General features: G+C 40.3%; 1 long non-coding RNA gene across 1 annotated transcript; it reads left to right on the top strand.

The window, feature by feature from the left end:
* LOC128067891 (uncharacterized) lies at positions 1-12,228 on the top strand. The gene is made up of 3 exons (XR_008201433.1): positions 1-334; positions 456-557; positions 12,191-12,228. It is a non-coding gene; the product is annotated as an uncharacterized LOC128067891 (long non-coding RNA).
* The last annotated feature ends 3,116 nt before the right edge of the window (positions 12,229-15,344 follow it).

The following is a 15,344-nucleotide window of genomic DNA, read 5'->3' as shown; positions in this document are numbered from 1 at the left end:
GCGAGGCCGCTCAACCGGCTCCCCTCGCCTAGCTGCAGCAAGTCGGGACGGGAGGGGCCTGGGCGGAGCCCCTAACTCTGGCAAAGTGAAGCTCCTGACCACGCCCCCGCAAATTCTGTTAAGTACTTTCACCCCCTGACCTTTGAGGATGGAGAATGCTGGAACTTGAGGAAATCGTTTTACGTTCCCAGCTACAAAGGAAAAAGATGGTTACCCACCACCACGGCAACACCTCTAAGTCTTATTTCCCCACTTCCTGTCTTCAGATTCTGAATTTTCTCCCTTTGTTTCTCTGGAGAGAGTTTGTAAGCACTGACTGCCATTCTGAAAGAAGGTATACTGTCCTAATCCTGCAAGTCTACGGTATATTAAACAATTTAATGTTTGTGAATATTAGTATCGGGTTAGTTTTATATGACTCTTTACCACACGTGTCTCACATTTATCTCATATAGTTCCTTCTGTAGGTTTGAGTGAACACCTGTCAGTCATCTTCGTAATACCGGGTTGGATACCTAAAGCTGCGGGGGGAAAGGAGAAATCAGGAGAACTTTCAGGTAAACTGAAAATTGTTTATATCCACGCTAGTCAACGACAAGAGTGCACACCTACATTCTTTGCTGAATTTTTTTTCATATTCTTAGTACTCATTCTCCAGCCAAAATGGATTATTCTTGTTTCTAACAAGATTAACCACTGAAGCACCAACCTTTTCTGATTCTGTATCCCTGTCCTAGTAACCTTGGAGATTTGTGTCCAGATTTTCCCCAGCAGGAAGTAATTTCCTCTGAGCTTACCCAGCATTTTTTGAACCTCTTTTATGACAACCATTGTTTTATGTAACAGCTGCTGTGTTCTTAGCTTCTCTGCCTTGCGTGCGTGTGCCTTGCGTGCGTGCTAAGTTGCTTCAGTTGTGTCCAACTCTGTGACTGTATGGACTATAGCCGGCCAGGCTCTTATCCAGGCGAAAATACTGGAGTGGATTGCAATGCCCTCCTCCAGGGGATCTTCCCAACCTAGGGATCAGACTCAGATCTCCTGCATTGGCAGGCGAGTTCTTGACCACCAGTGCCACCTAGAAAGCCCAGTTTACTCCTAAATAGAATGGTTTGTATCAGATTTATCAGGCTATTATTTTACCCTGCACATGATATTATTTTGATAAATACTGAAAGATAGAATATCAGGTATCTCCTGGATGCCCAGTATGCTTGCCAGCAGCTTTGGTTTCAGGGAATTTCGGTTTATCAGAATTTCAGCATAGTTCCTTCTACTCAACGCGATTTCTTCCCCCAATATTTTATCAAAGAAATATTCATACACTAAAAGTTTAAAGAATGCAACAAACATTCATATACCTGTCACCTAGCTCCAACAGTTGTTAACATTGTGCCATATTTATTTCATTTCTTCTCGCACACTTTTTGTCATTGAGACATTTGGAAAAAGGTTGCAGATGCCTGTTGTTAAGTAGACATCTCTAAAATTCCCAACATGTATTTCCTAAGAATTCTAAAGTTCTCCTGGAAAACATAATATTATTATCACAATTAAGAAAGTTAATAATTCTGTAGTTTTTAGAATCCAGTCTGTATGTACATATGTTTTCCCATTTGACCAAAAAATGTCTTCTATACCTTCTCCTCCTCGCAAAAAAACAAAACTCAAGATCCAGTCATGGTTTATGTACTGTATTTCAGTATTATAACTATTTAGCCTTAACCTAGAACAGGCCCCCATTTTTTCTTCCCATGTGACATTGTCATTTTGAAAAGTTGAGGCCAGGGGTCTCTTTGACTGTCTCTTTTTTCCTATTTCCCGTACATCAGAAGTTGGTCTGGAGGCGTGCTTACATTCAATTTAACGTTTTTTGCAAGACTACTTCAAAGTAAGAAAACTAAAAGCTTTCATCCTTTCCCAATCATGATTGCTGCTGCTGCTAAATCGCTTCAGTCGTGTCCGACTCTGTGTGACCCCATAGACACCAGCCCACCAGGCTCCCCCATCCCTGGGATTCTCCAGGAGAGAATACTGGAGTGGGTTGCCATTTCCTTCTCCAGTGCATGAAAGTGAAAAGTGAAAGTGAAGTCACTCAGTCATGTTTGTTTGACTCCTGGTGACTCCATGGGGTGCAGCTTATCAGGTCCGTGGGATTTTCCAGGCAAGAGTACTGGAGTGGGTTGCCATTACCTTCTCCGCCAGTTATGATTAAATCTTCCCAAATGCAGCTCCTCTTACCCATACCATGAGCTGCTCATTAAATCCATGCCAGTTCTCAGCATACCACTTTCTATCATGTCCTACAAAGAACAGTTTAGCATTTAATCCTCCTGTCTGTGTAGACTGTATTAGTAACCTGCACTGGCAACATAGACTGTCTCAGTTCAGTTCAATTCAGTCGCTCAGTTTTGTACGACTGTTAGCAACCCCATGGACTGCAGCACACCAGGCTTCCCTGTCCATCACCAACTCCTGGAGCTTGCTCAAACTCATGTCCCTCGAGTCAGTGATGCCATCCAATGTAGAGTGTATTAGTACCCTGCACTGGCAATGTAGACTGTCTGCCTTTTAATAAATCGTTGCTGCTACTTTGCCTTCACTTGGAACTGATGCAGTGTCATCTACAGCAGAGTGTACTGATGTCGGCATAGTTTCATGAGTTTGATCTCCTGGCACCCCAAGGACTGTTGATGAAAGGTGTGTGGGCCCTGCAATTCAAATACAGATGAATCTTGATGTTATCAAAGCAGATACTGAGGCAAGTACTGGCCATATGACTGCATTCCAGTTTGAGCAGTGTTATTTTTCTCCCTGAAATTCTTCTGCAAGTCTTAATTGGTCCTGGTGTTTCTGTGATAGCTTGTTGGTAGCATTCATCAGAGCCTATTAAAAATTGCAAAATCAAGATTATACTTAGCACTTAGTACACGAAGAACATTCTGTGTTCAGTGGATATACAGATGTCTGTTCATAATCACAAGAGGAAAACTCCCAGGATGGCCAAGCTTTTGTACTCCTCCTTTCCTAGACTTACAGTTGATCATGAAAGATAAGCAGAAGGAAGAAAATTCTCTGAGAGGGCAGACACTCTTAGATTGATACAGAATATTTTTAGTCTTCACATTGGAATTTAAGTAATGCACTCCATCAATCACTTTTTTTGTATTCTAGATTCAAGTAAAGCTTAAATAATATACTAATTAAGACTACAGATTTTAGAATCAGACCTGGGTTTTGGGAACAGGGATATTCATTAGCTGATGACTGAACAGTTTACTCACTCTGTTTATCATCTGTTACATAGAAGTGTAAAACCTCAGGATTGTTGAACAGAGTGAGTCAAACACATAAAATGCATTAGCATATTGTGTAGCACATGGTATGTAGTCAGTGTATGGTAGTTATTATTGGTAACTTCTAAAGCAGTCCAATCGGAGTATATTGTTGGCATTAAATATTTATTGATTGAATGAATGAATCTAAGACAATGGTTCTCCAACTTTAATGTGGAGAACTTAAAAATTAGAGATTCTAATTCAGTGAATCTGGGGAAGGCTCCAGAAAAATCTATATTGTTAATACTCATCCAGGGGATTTTGATAAGGTGATCCAAGGGTCAGGCTTTCAGAAACACTGAGTAAAGTATCAAACAATTCTTTATTTCCCTTTCTTTGCATACTATTGAAGTAGCTACATATCTCTGATGATGAGAATATAAAAGATACCTTTTTTTAAAAAGGCTTAACCCTTTTTTAAAGTGTTAATAGGTAATGTTTTTAGGACTACTTTTAGTACTGGGTTTTGAAAAAGCAAAAATTATTAGTAAAAGGCAGTTTGCATGAGTAGGACATGACATTTTCTACTAACTTAACAGTAGTGTCTGCTACTGGAGAGTAACAGAACCAAAGGCATCATCCAACTTCACTCATGAAGAGCAGTTCCTGTTCTTAGGCCTAGGCACATTCCAGAAGGTGGACTCTGCACATATTATTCACATGAGTCTGGGTTAATTAGCTAAACTGAACATGTTGCGACATTTTTCTACTAGCAGATGCCAGATAGCAAAACAGAGTAGAATCTACTGTAGTTTCCAACTACATGACATATAATGTTATTTGGCATCTCCCCTTGAACATTATCAATCCAAATTAAGCACTCTGCCAGCATGTGGTCAATCACTTGAGTGAGAGAGAGCATTACTACTTTGTATCTGCTGGAAGACACCTTATTTGGGGGCTCCCTCTCACCTTTTTCTCATGCTCGTTTACATTCAGAATCTAATATGTGTTTGAAAATTTATCTATCAGTCAACCACACAAGTCTTGCATCAGACAAAAGACAAATTTTTTCATTTTTGTTCCTACCATTCCTCTCACCCCCATCAACAACCTGCAGTAAGTATTCAGACCCTGAGCTCTTCCTGTGTGCTAGGGCTGGTTAATGGCTTTATATGAATTATGTCATTTAATAAGGCGTCTAAAGTCAGTGCTATTATAAACTTTATTTTTAGAGATAAAACTGAAGTTTAGAAAATTAAATAATTTGTTTAAATGACTAATTTGACTCCAGACCCTTCTCTCAACTTCTACACTCTCCTCATCTCTTTTTACCACCACCCTACCACTATTTACCATTTTTCCATATCCTTGTTAGGTCATTATATCCACTCCCATAGCTTATACTACTGTGCAGCCACCTGTCTAGGCCTCCATTCTTTTTTACCTTCCACACTCATTGGGTCAGAACCTAATTCATAGTCTTTGCCCTTCCCTCCTAGCTTGTCCCTCGTATCTATCCTCAACTTGAATTGATACCTGCACCATCTACTCAGGCATGTTAGCTTAAAATCTCAGCCATCCTTGATCATTTTCTTATCACCCAAAGTGGTATTGGCGAATGGTGGAGGAGACTTGAATTTCACCTTCTTTTTTTTAATTAATTTAGTTATTTTTAATATAAATGTATTTATTTTAATTGGAGGCTAATTACTTTACAGTGTTGTATTGGTTTTGCCATACATGAACATGAATCTGCCACAGGTGTACACATGTTCCCTATCCTGAACCCCCCTCCCACCTCCCTCCCCGCCCAAATCTCAACTTCTTATATCTTTGAATACCTCTTGTATGTTCTCCTCATACTGTTCAGTATTGCTGATTTTGTCCATTCCTCATCATCCTACCTAAACAATTAATAGCTTCCTTACTAATTGCCTTGCCTCTAGTGTCTCTTCTGTTTTTCCTTTTTGTCTAGAATATGTGTCTCAAAAAAAAAAATCATATGTCATATTTCTACTCAAAGCCATCCAGCTAGCTCCCTCCTGTTCATAAAGTTCAAACTCCATGGCATGCCATTCAAGGCTGAACATGAACTGGCCTCCACCTGGTTGATCCTACCATGATATGTGCACTGTATATGCATCGTAATCTAGCCATTCCTCCAAGTATTTTTTCAAATGCTTCTTTCTTTGAGCACATTGTTCACTTTATCTGGAACACCCTCCCTTTGCTACACAGCCACTTCTTTGGATAGTAAATCCCCATTCATCCTGGAACTAGTTCCAATGTCATGTGTAATAATTTTTCCTCAGAGATCACCACTTTCACCTGTCCAGAGCCAAGTTATTCATGGTTTTGGTTTCTTAAGGCACAATAGATATGTTTTTATTAAAGTGTGTTGTATTGAATTGTACTTGTTTATTTACATGTCTCTTTCCCCATCTCACCTCCCCCAGATTCCTCAAGGAGAAGAACAGGTTCTTATCTACTATATGTAGATAAGTTTAGCTGTTCCCACGTTTAGCTGTGATTGGTACATTATAGACAATTAGTATGTTGTTCAAAGAAAAAAATCTGGATAGGCTAGGTACATAGGATCGAAAACTTCTTAATTTTACATTTATTTTCCACTCTAAAGGAATAATTTCCTTGTCACCAAATAGAGCATACTTTCCTACTCCAATCTTTTTTAAAATTTATTTTATTGAAGTATAGTTGATTTACAATGTTGTGTTAATTTCTGCTGTACAGCAAAGTGACTCACTTATATATGTATATACATTCTTTTTCATATTCTTTTCTATTTTGCTTTATCACAGGACACTGAATATAGTTCCCTGTGCTACACAGTAGGGCCTTGTTGTTTATCCATTCTTTGCATCTGGTAACCCCAGACTCCCAGTCTGTCCTTCCCCCATCCCACTTCCCCCTTGGCAAGCACAAGTATGTTCTGTGTGTGTGTGTCTGTTTGTTTCATAAATAAGTTCATTTGTGTCGTATTTTAAATTCCACGTATAAGTGATATCATATGGTACCTGTCTTTCTCTTTCTGACTTCACTTAGTATGATCATCTCTAGTTGTGTTCATGTTGCTGCAGATGACATTATTTCATTCGTTTTTATGACTGAGTAGTAGTCTATTATGTATACATACCACAACTTCTTTATCCATTCATCTGGTGATGGCCACTTAGATTGTTTCCATGTCTTGGCTATTGTGAATAGTGCTGCTATGGACATAGGGGTAAATATGCTGAAAATTTTGTCCTTTGCAACTTATCATAAGTTTAAACTTAGTATAACAATTTATATGTCTATCTGGAAATGTGTAAAAGAGTACCTAATTTTTCTGCCTAGCTTTTCAAAATCTCTTTGGTGGTTATGCAAGGATAAAATTTGAGGACCACTAATATACACTCTTAAGTTTCAGAAGGACACTCTTAAGTTTCAGAAGGACACTCTAGTGCTCTTGTCCGGTCCTACTGCCATAATTTAGTTTGGTTGTCATAGTAAATCTAGGTTGGTCCTCAGACTAAATCACCCTAGAAATTTTTAACTTGTCTAAGTTCTATGACTAATTTATGCCATCAATATGGGTATGATTGACTTAACTAATCCTGCCTAGACCTACTGCTGCTACTGCTGCTGCTGCGACCCCATAGACAGCAGCCCACCAGGCTCCCCTGTCCCTGGGATTCTCCAGGCAAGAACTCTGGAGTGGGTTGCCATTTCCTTCTCCAACTCATGAAAGTGAAAAGTGAAAGTGAAGTCGCTCAGTCATGTCCAACTCCTGGCGACGCCATGGACTGCAGCCCACCAGCCTCCTCCGTCCATGGGATTTTCCAGGCAAAAGTACTGGAGTGGGGTGCCATTGCCTAGACCTAAGTGCCTTTCGATTTTCACTCAACTTAGTAAAACAACTTAGTAAAATTTTTCATGACAAAGATTTGGTTTCCCTCTGAGTTCTTCTGCATTAATTTTAGACATCTAGCTCAAATGGCTACAGCAGGTTTGCTTCTTTTATCATGATTTGAAATGCATTATCCATCAAAATCATTATCTGTGGGGAAAATTACAAAGTGAAGAAACTGGAGGAGAAGGAAGCAACAGATTCTTTTCTAATTACCCGGACCAGAAACTTCAAAAATTGAATGACACTGTATTCTCTCAGCATTAAAAGTTTGCATTCTGTTAGTGTAGGAATTTTAACTTTTGCAGTTCAATGTTTTATCTAAAAAATATGCCTTGACAGTCTATATCATTTTAAAATCTGTCAGAGTACTCCATTGTATGCTTTTTCCATAATTTATTTGACCTATGACATATGCCTGAACACAGGATCCTAATGTACATTCTTACTCTTTTATACAAAGAAATAGAGGAAAACAATAGAATGGGAAAGTCTAGAGGTCTCTTCAAGAAAATTAGAGTACCAAGGGAACATTTCATGCAAAGTTGTGCTCGATAAAGGCCGGAAATGGTATGGACCTAACAGAAGCAGAAGATATTAAGAAGAGGTGGCAAGAATACACAGAAGAACTGTACAAAAAAGATCTTCACGACCCAGATAATCACGATGGTGTGATCACTCACCTAGAGCCAGACATCCTGGAATGTGAAGTCAAGTGGGCCTTAGGAAGCATCACTAGAAACAAAGCTAGTGGAGGTGATGGAATTCCAGCTGAGCTGTTTCAAGTCCTAAAAGATGATTCTGTGAAACTGCTGCACTCAATATGCCAGCAAATTTGGAAAACTCAGCAGTGACCACAGGACTGGAAAGGTCCATTTTCATTCCAATCCCAAAGAAAGGCAATACCAAAGAATGCTCAAACTGCTGCACAATTGCACTCATCTCACATGCTAGCAAAGTAATGCTCAAAATTCTCCAAGCCAGGCTTCAACAGTATGTGAACCGTGACCTTCCAGATGTTCAAGCTGGATTTAGAAAAGGCAAAGGAACCAGAGATCAAATTGCCAACATCCGTTGGATCATCAAAAGAGCAAGAGAGTTCCAGAAAAACATCTACTTCTGGTTTATTGACTATGCCAAAGCCTTTGACTGTGTGGATCACCACAAACTGTGGAAAATTCTTAAAGAGATGGGAATACCAGACCACCTAACCTGCCTCCTGAGAAATCTGTACGCAGGTCAAGAAGCAACAGTTAGAATTGGATATGGAACAACAGACTGGTTCCAAATAGGGAAAGGAGTATGTCAAGGCTGTATATTGTCCCCCTGCTTATTTAATTTATATGCAAAGTACATCATGAGAAATGCTGGACTGGATGAAGCACAAGCTGGAATCAAGATTGCCAGGACAAATATCAATAACCTCAGATATGCAGATAACAGCACACTTACGGCAGAAAGCAAAGAACTATAGAATCTCTTAATGAAAGTGAAAGGGAAGAGTGAAATAGTTGGCTTAAAGCTCAACATTCAGAAAACGAAGATATGGCATCTGGTGCCATCACTTCATGGCAAATAGATGGGGAAACAGTGGAAACAGTGACAGACTTTATTTGGGGGGGCTCCAAAATCACTGTAGATGGTGACTGAAGCCATGAAATTAAAAGACGCTTGCTCCTTGGAAGAAAAGTTATGACCAACCTAGATAGCATATTCAAAAGCAGAGACATTACTTTGCCAACAAAGTCTGTCTATTCACAACTATGGTTTTTCCAGTAGTCATGTATGGATGTGAGTTGGACTATAAAGAAAGCTGAGTGCCAAAGAATTGATGCTTTTGAACTGTGGTGTTGTAGAAGACTCTTGAGAAACCTTGGACAGCAAGGAGATCCAACCAGTCTATCCTAAAGGAAATCAGTGCTGAATATTCATTGGAAGGACTGATGCTGAAGCTGCAACTCCAGTCCTTTGGCCACCTGATGTGAAGAACTGACTCATTTGAAAAGACCCTGATGCTGGGGAAGACTGAAGGCAGGAGGAGAAGGGGACGACAGAGGATGAGATGGTTGGATGGCATCACCAACTCAATGGACATGAGTTTGAGCAAGCTCCGGGAGTTGGTGATGGACAGGGAATCCTGGCGTGCTGTAGTCCACAGGGTCACAAAGAGTCAGACATGACTGAGCGGCTAAACTGAACTGAACGCTTTTATCTTTACACACATGATTTGTTTCTTTAAGGATCACTACTAGTAGTAGAATATTTGGGTTAAAGAAAATATACATATTTGGTTTTCGTAGATACTACAAAATATTTAAGGATACTACAAATTATCCCTCTAAAAATGCTGTACTGACAAACCTGCTCACCAGTAGGGAGTGCCCATTCCCCTATATGTTCCCTAACTGTGGATACTATCAGGCATTTTTATTTTTTTGCAATCTCAAAAAGCATAACACACACACCCTAAAATGAGACCACAATGATTTTCACTTTATGAGGCCATAATGATTTTCCTATTTAAAGTATAACCACCACAACCCCCAGCACTCCTAAATCCCCTTAAACTATTTTAGTTTCTGTAACACGACCTTCTAATAGCATTGTTATTTGTTTTTCTCCCTATACACTAGACCGTAAGCTCCAAAAGAGCAGAAGTTTTTTTCTCTTTTATTCACTAATGAATGATTCCTGGCACATGGTGGACACTCACATATTTATTGAGTTGAATGACGTGACACTTGTATAATATACATGAATTTCATCCATAGCTGGTATGTTTCCTTCTCGGGCCTATCTGTCCCTGGTATTACACACATCTTACCTTACCAATTAGAAATTACCCTTTGGGGTAGCCACACTCCGTAGGGTTCATTACACCAGGCAAAACACTCATGTTTGGCTATTAGCAGGCTACCTGGAGAAGGATGAAAATGCTCCTTCCTACTCTGGGCTCCCTGGGCAGTTGATTATCATGACACTGTAGGCTTGGCAGTGCCAGCCAACCAACCAATACCTTGCTTGTTTTAGCCCTTCCCTTCCTGTTTCTCTCCTGCCAATGCCTAGGGGAACCTCGGAATAAGAATCAGCTCCAGCAAAGTACACACTCCACCCAGGCAAGTGACGGCACTGATCTTCCCCACACCAGGTCCAACCCACTCCCTACCGGGCCTTTGGCTCCACACCCTTTCCAGTAACAATGGCAGCTTAATCAGAGAACTAAGGTTTTGTAGAGCACCAAGCTTCATTGTTTTCTTCAAGCTAGATTTTGGATGTGAGAGGTATAGAGAAGAGAAAGCAAAAGATAGTGATTAAATTATCAGTAACTAGAGTTGCTACTCTAAAACAGCTAAGATTTAAGTATTTGTTCATCCACCATTTTAGCATTTTGGTGATTTAAAAAATTGGTGATATAAAAACTCTTAGATGCTATGCACTTCCTTCACATTTGTCAACATTTATAATGTCTGTCCTCCCTTTCAGTAGCATATCATGTCAGATTTGCACCAAATAAAGGCTTAAGGAATATTTTCATTGTACTATCTTTGAGAGGTAAAGTGTTTCTTATATTCACGCTAATCAGAGATCTGCAATGTTTTTGCCCTTCAACGTAACCTGGAAAAAGAAATGATCACTGGTTACCACTGGTAGGCCCTAAGTAACAGGAAGGAAAGAATGTGTCAGAAGGAGAAGCAGCTGTGCATTGAACTGTGAACTGCATTTATCTCAGATTCTAGGTAGTGTGATGCGTTGCTTTATTCCTGGTCCATTCCCTACTTCATCTTCCTTCCCAGACAGAGCAGAATAGGGGTAAGTTTTGATGACAGTTCTGGAAAGCAGATAGAGCTTTCTCAGGAACTTAAGATCTTTCAGAATAGGAATTTGAACAAGAAGGGGAAAAGTCTTGGTGGATGGAGAGAAGGAAGCTTTTATTAGGAATGTCAAAATAGTGGTAATGGGAATAAGACCAGCAGCAGCTTCACTTTATTAAAACTAATTTGCAGTGGGTGGTAAAGGCAGGCACCAAGCCAGCATCATCACATTATAGATAATAAATCTTTCTTCTGTGGTGGTATTGTGAAAGATACACAGTAAGTTGCATCAGTGTCGCAAAAATCACAAAATGGGTGGGACTGTCTAGAGAAGCTTCTGTATTTGGAAGGGGATCATGCTAAAAATTACAGTCCAGAATACCTTGAACATACTAATACATAGCATGGCATAATCTGGGATGTAACACTGGAAACATGTCACTAGCCAGAGGTGACATATACACTGGGATCTGCATAACAAAATACTCACGTGAGGGTATTCACTGGCACTTCAGCATATAGTATTAATACATGTGTATTAGAGGAAAATAGTAAACTGAAAGCACACCTCACTTCTAGTATTCAGAAGCCAGTTTCACCTGTTCGTGTTGCTTCCTTACAAATCACAGTTGTGTGGCCAGTAACTGATCCTTAAGTTGCTTTTGGTCATTAAAGCAAAGGAATTAAAGCAGAAATTGGTTGTTAGCTATTGAAAGAAGTGTGAATGTTAGGCAGTATTTGCATAGTACTGCCTTCTTTCCCTAACAGCCTGGCATAGGCCACCTCCCAAATGATCTTGGCTTTCAACATCATCTACCACTCAGGAGATGCTATCAGCTGCATATAAATCCTTCTGTTTTCCCTCGGCTGCACAGATACCTACTAGATAACTAGTTATCTTTGCCTGAAAAACTTAAGCCCTACCAATTTTCACTAAGGGGAAAAATTTGGAACATGCAGCCTTCCAGTTACCACCACCACTGATGGACGAAAGTTGATGAGGTCTGCATGCTTACATGAACTATCTCAACCTTGTTTCAATGGAAAGACTCACAGGTAATTAAAAGAAAAATTATGCAAGGATAGTTCATTTTCTATACACATTGTGACTTCTTAAACTACAACGGAAATATCTCAAGTAATATGCTTTGGGAATTCATTCTTGAATAATATTTGTTTTCTCATTGAAGGACGAGACTGTATCCAACACTTCAGATATGGCAGAAACGAAGTCGATGTTCCGGGAAGTTCTTCCAAAACAAGGTATCTAAATCACATACTTTGGTCATAGAATATTATTGTTTGCTGCTTTAGCCGTTCAGTTGTGTCTTGAGTCTCTTGAAACCCCATAGACTGTAGCCTGCCAAGCTTCTCTGTCCATGGGATTTTCCAAGCAAGGATACTAGAGTGGGTTGCCATTTCCTTCTCCAATATTCTACATGTAACAGTGTCATATAGCAGACTGAATAGCTACACATCTTGTAGCCATTTTGTGTTATATATATACCACAGATACTCTCCACTTTTGCTATGCTTGTGTCATGAGTAGTTTGTAAAGGAGTAATCCATTGCTTTTTTGCCCCCAGTAAAATGATGTAAGATGATGGTTTGTTTCTTAAATGTGGAAATCCTATTATTCTCAAGATTGGCAATAACAATAAATTTAGTGACAAAAGTAGCACCATAATTTACCGTAATACTAAGGTCTGAAAGTGAGGGAAAAGAAACCTGTATCAATGTAACAAAAGCTGAAAGTTTAAGGTAAACATTCAGTAATTTGAATATTCATGTTAATACCATACCTTACTAGGTACTTGATTTTCCATTTCTTTAATTGAAGTATATAGTTGGTTTACAACTACACAAGTGTATAGTAAGTTTTATATACAAGTTATACATACATATTTAATGGCCTTTTTTTTCAGATTATTTTCTCTTATAGGTTATTACAAAATACTTAGTATAGTTCCAGGTGGTATATAGTAGGTTCCTGTAGGTCCTTTTTGTTTATATGTTATATTGTAAGTTTGGTTTCTATGTCTTTTTGGTCTTTTTCTGTTTTATATTTAAAAGTTCATTCATATCTTTTTTTTTTTTAGATTCCACATATAAATGATATCTTTTTCTGACTTACTCCTCTTAGTATGGTCCATCCATGTTGCAAATGGCATTATTTCAGTCTTCTTCATGTTAATATTACACACACACAGTCTTCTCTATCCATCTGTAAGTGGACATTTAGGGTGCCTCCATGTGTTAGCTGGAGAAGGCAATGGCACTCCACTCCAGTACTCTTGCCCGGAAAATCCCATGGATGGAGGAGCCTGGTAGGCTGCAGTGAGGTTGCAAAGAGTCAGACACGACTGAGTGACTTCACTTTCACTTTTCACTTTCATGCATTGGAGAAGGAAATGGCAACCCACTCCAGTTTTTTTGCTTGGGGAATCCCAGGGACAGCGGAGCCCAGTGGGCTGCCGTCTATGGGGTCGCAGAGTCGGACACAACTGAAGCGACTTAGCAACAGCAGCAGCACCCATGTGTTAGCTATTGTAAATAGTGCTGCAATTCAGACACATGCCTAGGATTGGGATTGCAGAACCATGTGGCTAACTCTATTTTTAGTTCCTTAAGGAACCTCCATACTGTCCTCCATAGTGGCTGCACAAATTTGCATTCCCACAAACAGTGTAGGTGGGAATCTATAACTTGTATATAAAGCTTGCTATACACTTGTATAGTTGCTTCCATGGTGGCTCAGCTGGTAAAAAATCTGCCTGCAATGTGGGAGACCTGGGTTCCATCCCTGGATTGGGAAGATCCCCTGGAGAAGGGAAAGGCTACGCACTACAGTATTCTGGCCTGGAGAATTCCATAGACTGTGTAGTCCATGGGGTTGCAGAGTGGGACGCTACTGAGCGACTTTCACTTTCAACAGTGTAGGAGGCTTCTCTCTTCTCCACACCCTCTCCAGTTTTTATTCTTTGTAGATTTTTTGATGGTGGCCATTCTGATTGGTGTGAGGTGATACCTCATTGTAGTTTTGTGTTTCTCGAATTAGTTTCATTGTCTTTTGGCCATCTTTTTTTAGAGAAATGTCTATCTTCTGCCCATTTTTTGATTGGGTTTTTATATTGAGCTGTATTAGCTATTTGTATATTTTGAAAATTAATCACTTGTTAGTCACATCATTTGCAAACATTTTCTCCCATTCTATAGGTTGTTCTTTTGTTTTATGGTTTCTTTTGCTGTGCAAAAGCTTTTGAGTTTAATTAGGTCCCATTTGTGTATTTTTATTTCCATTACTCTAGGAAATGTATTCCTCTGCTGTTTCACTATTAATTTCTATTTTTATGTATATGGAAGGTTATGTTCCTTGACTTTGGAGAAGTAACCCTCTGTAGGGGATGTCCTGTGTGTCCCACCCAGCCTTACACTCTCATTACCCAACGTTCCAGGGACCAGCTTGCCCCAGGAAAGGTTCTGATGCTTGTGAATTCAGTTCCCAGGCTGCTAGATGCTAGTTTTCTTGCTTCTGGAGTCTATCCCCTGGTGGTTGACCCTGGTCCAGAGGCTTGTGCAGGCTTCCTGGTGGAAAGGGCCTATGCTTGCCAACACTATTGGGTAGAGCTCAGTCTTGGTTCTCTGATGGGCAGTGGTAGTGCCATATCAAGGGGCGTGACTAGAGGTGACTGTGGGCTCAGGGTCTTCAAGCAGTCTGATGGCGGGGAGGGGATGTTCCTGCTTTGTTGTTTGGCCTAAGGGGTCCCAGCACTGGAGCCTAACGGGCTGTTGGGTGGTAGGTCGTGGTGCCAAATGGCAGCCTCTAGGAGAGCTCATGCCCATGACTGTTCCCTAGTGTCTCCACTACCAGTGTCCTTGTCCTCACAGTGAGCCAGTCACCCCACATCTCCCCAGCAGACCCTCTTCAGACCAGCAGGTCTGACCCACAGACCTATGAAGTCACTGCACTTTTGCCCTGGGTCCCAGTGCACGCACGCCCGTGTGTGTGTCCTCCAGGAGTGGAGCTGCTGTTTCTCCCAGTCCTGTGGCACTCCTGCACTCAAGCCCCACTGGACTACAAAGCCAAGTGCTCTGGGGGCTCTTCCTCCTGATGCCAGACCCCCAGGCTGGGGAGCCTGATGTGGGACTCAGTCCTATGAGAGAACTTCCACTATATAATTGTTCTGCAGTTTGTGGGTCACCACTTGGCGGGTATGGGATTTGATTATATTGTGAGAGTGCCCTTCCTACCATCTCATTGGGTTTCTTCATGTCTTTGGATGTATCAACAGAGTATCTTTTTTGGTAGGTTTACGTCTTTTTTATTGATGGTTGGTCAGCATT

Source organism: Budorcas taxicolor, chromosome 23, assembly GCF_023091745.1.
Source record: "Budorcas taxicolor isolate Tak-1 chromosome 23, Takin1.1, whole genome shotgun sequence".
In the NCBI taxonomy this organism is placed as follows: domain Eukaryota; kingdom Metazoa; phylum Chordata; class Mammalia; order Artiodactyla; family Bovidae; genus Budorcas; species Budorcas taxicolor.
The sequence above is the reverse complement of the archived record's forward strand: the minus strand, read 5'-3'. Positions and strand labels throughout refer to the sequence as shown.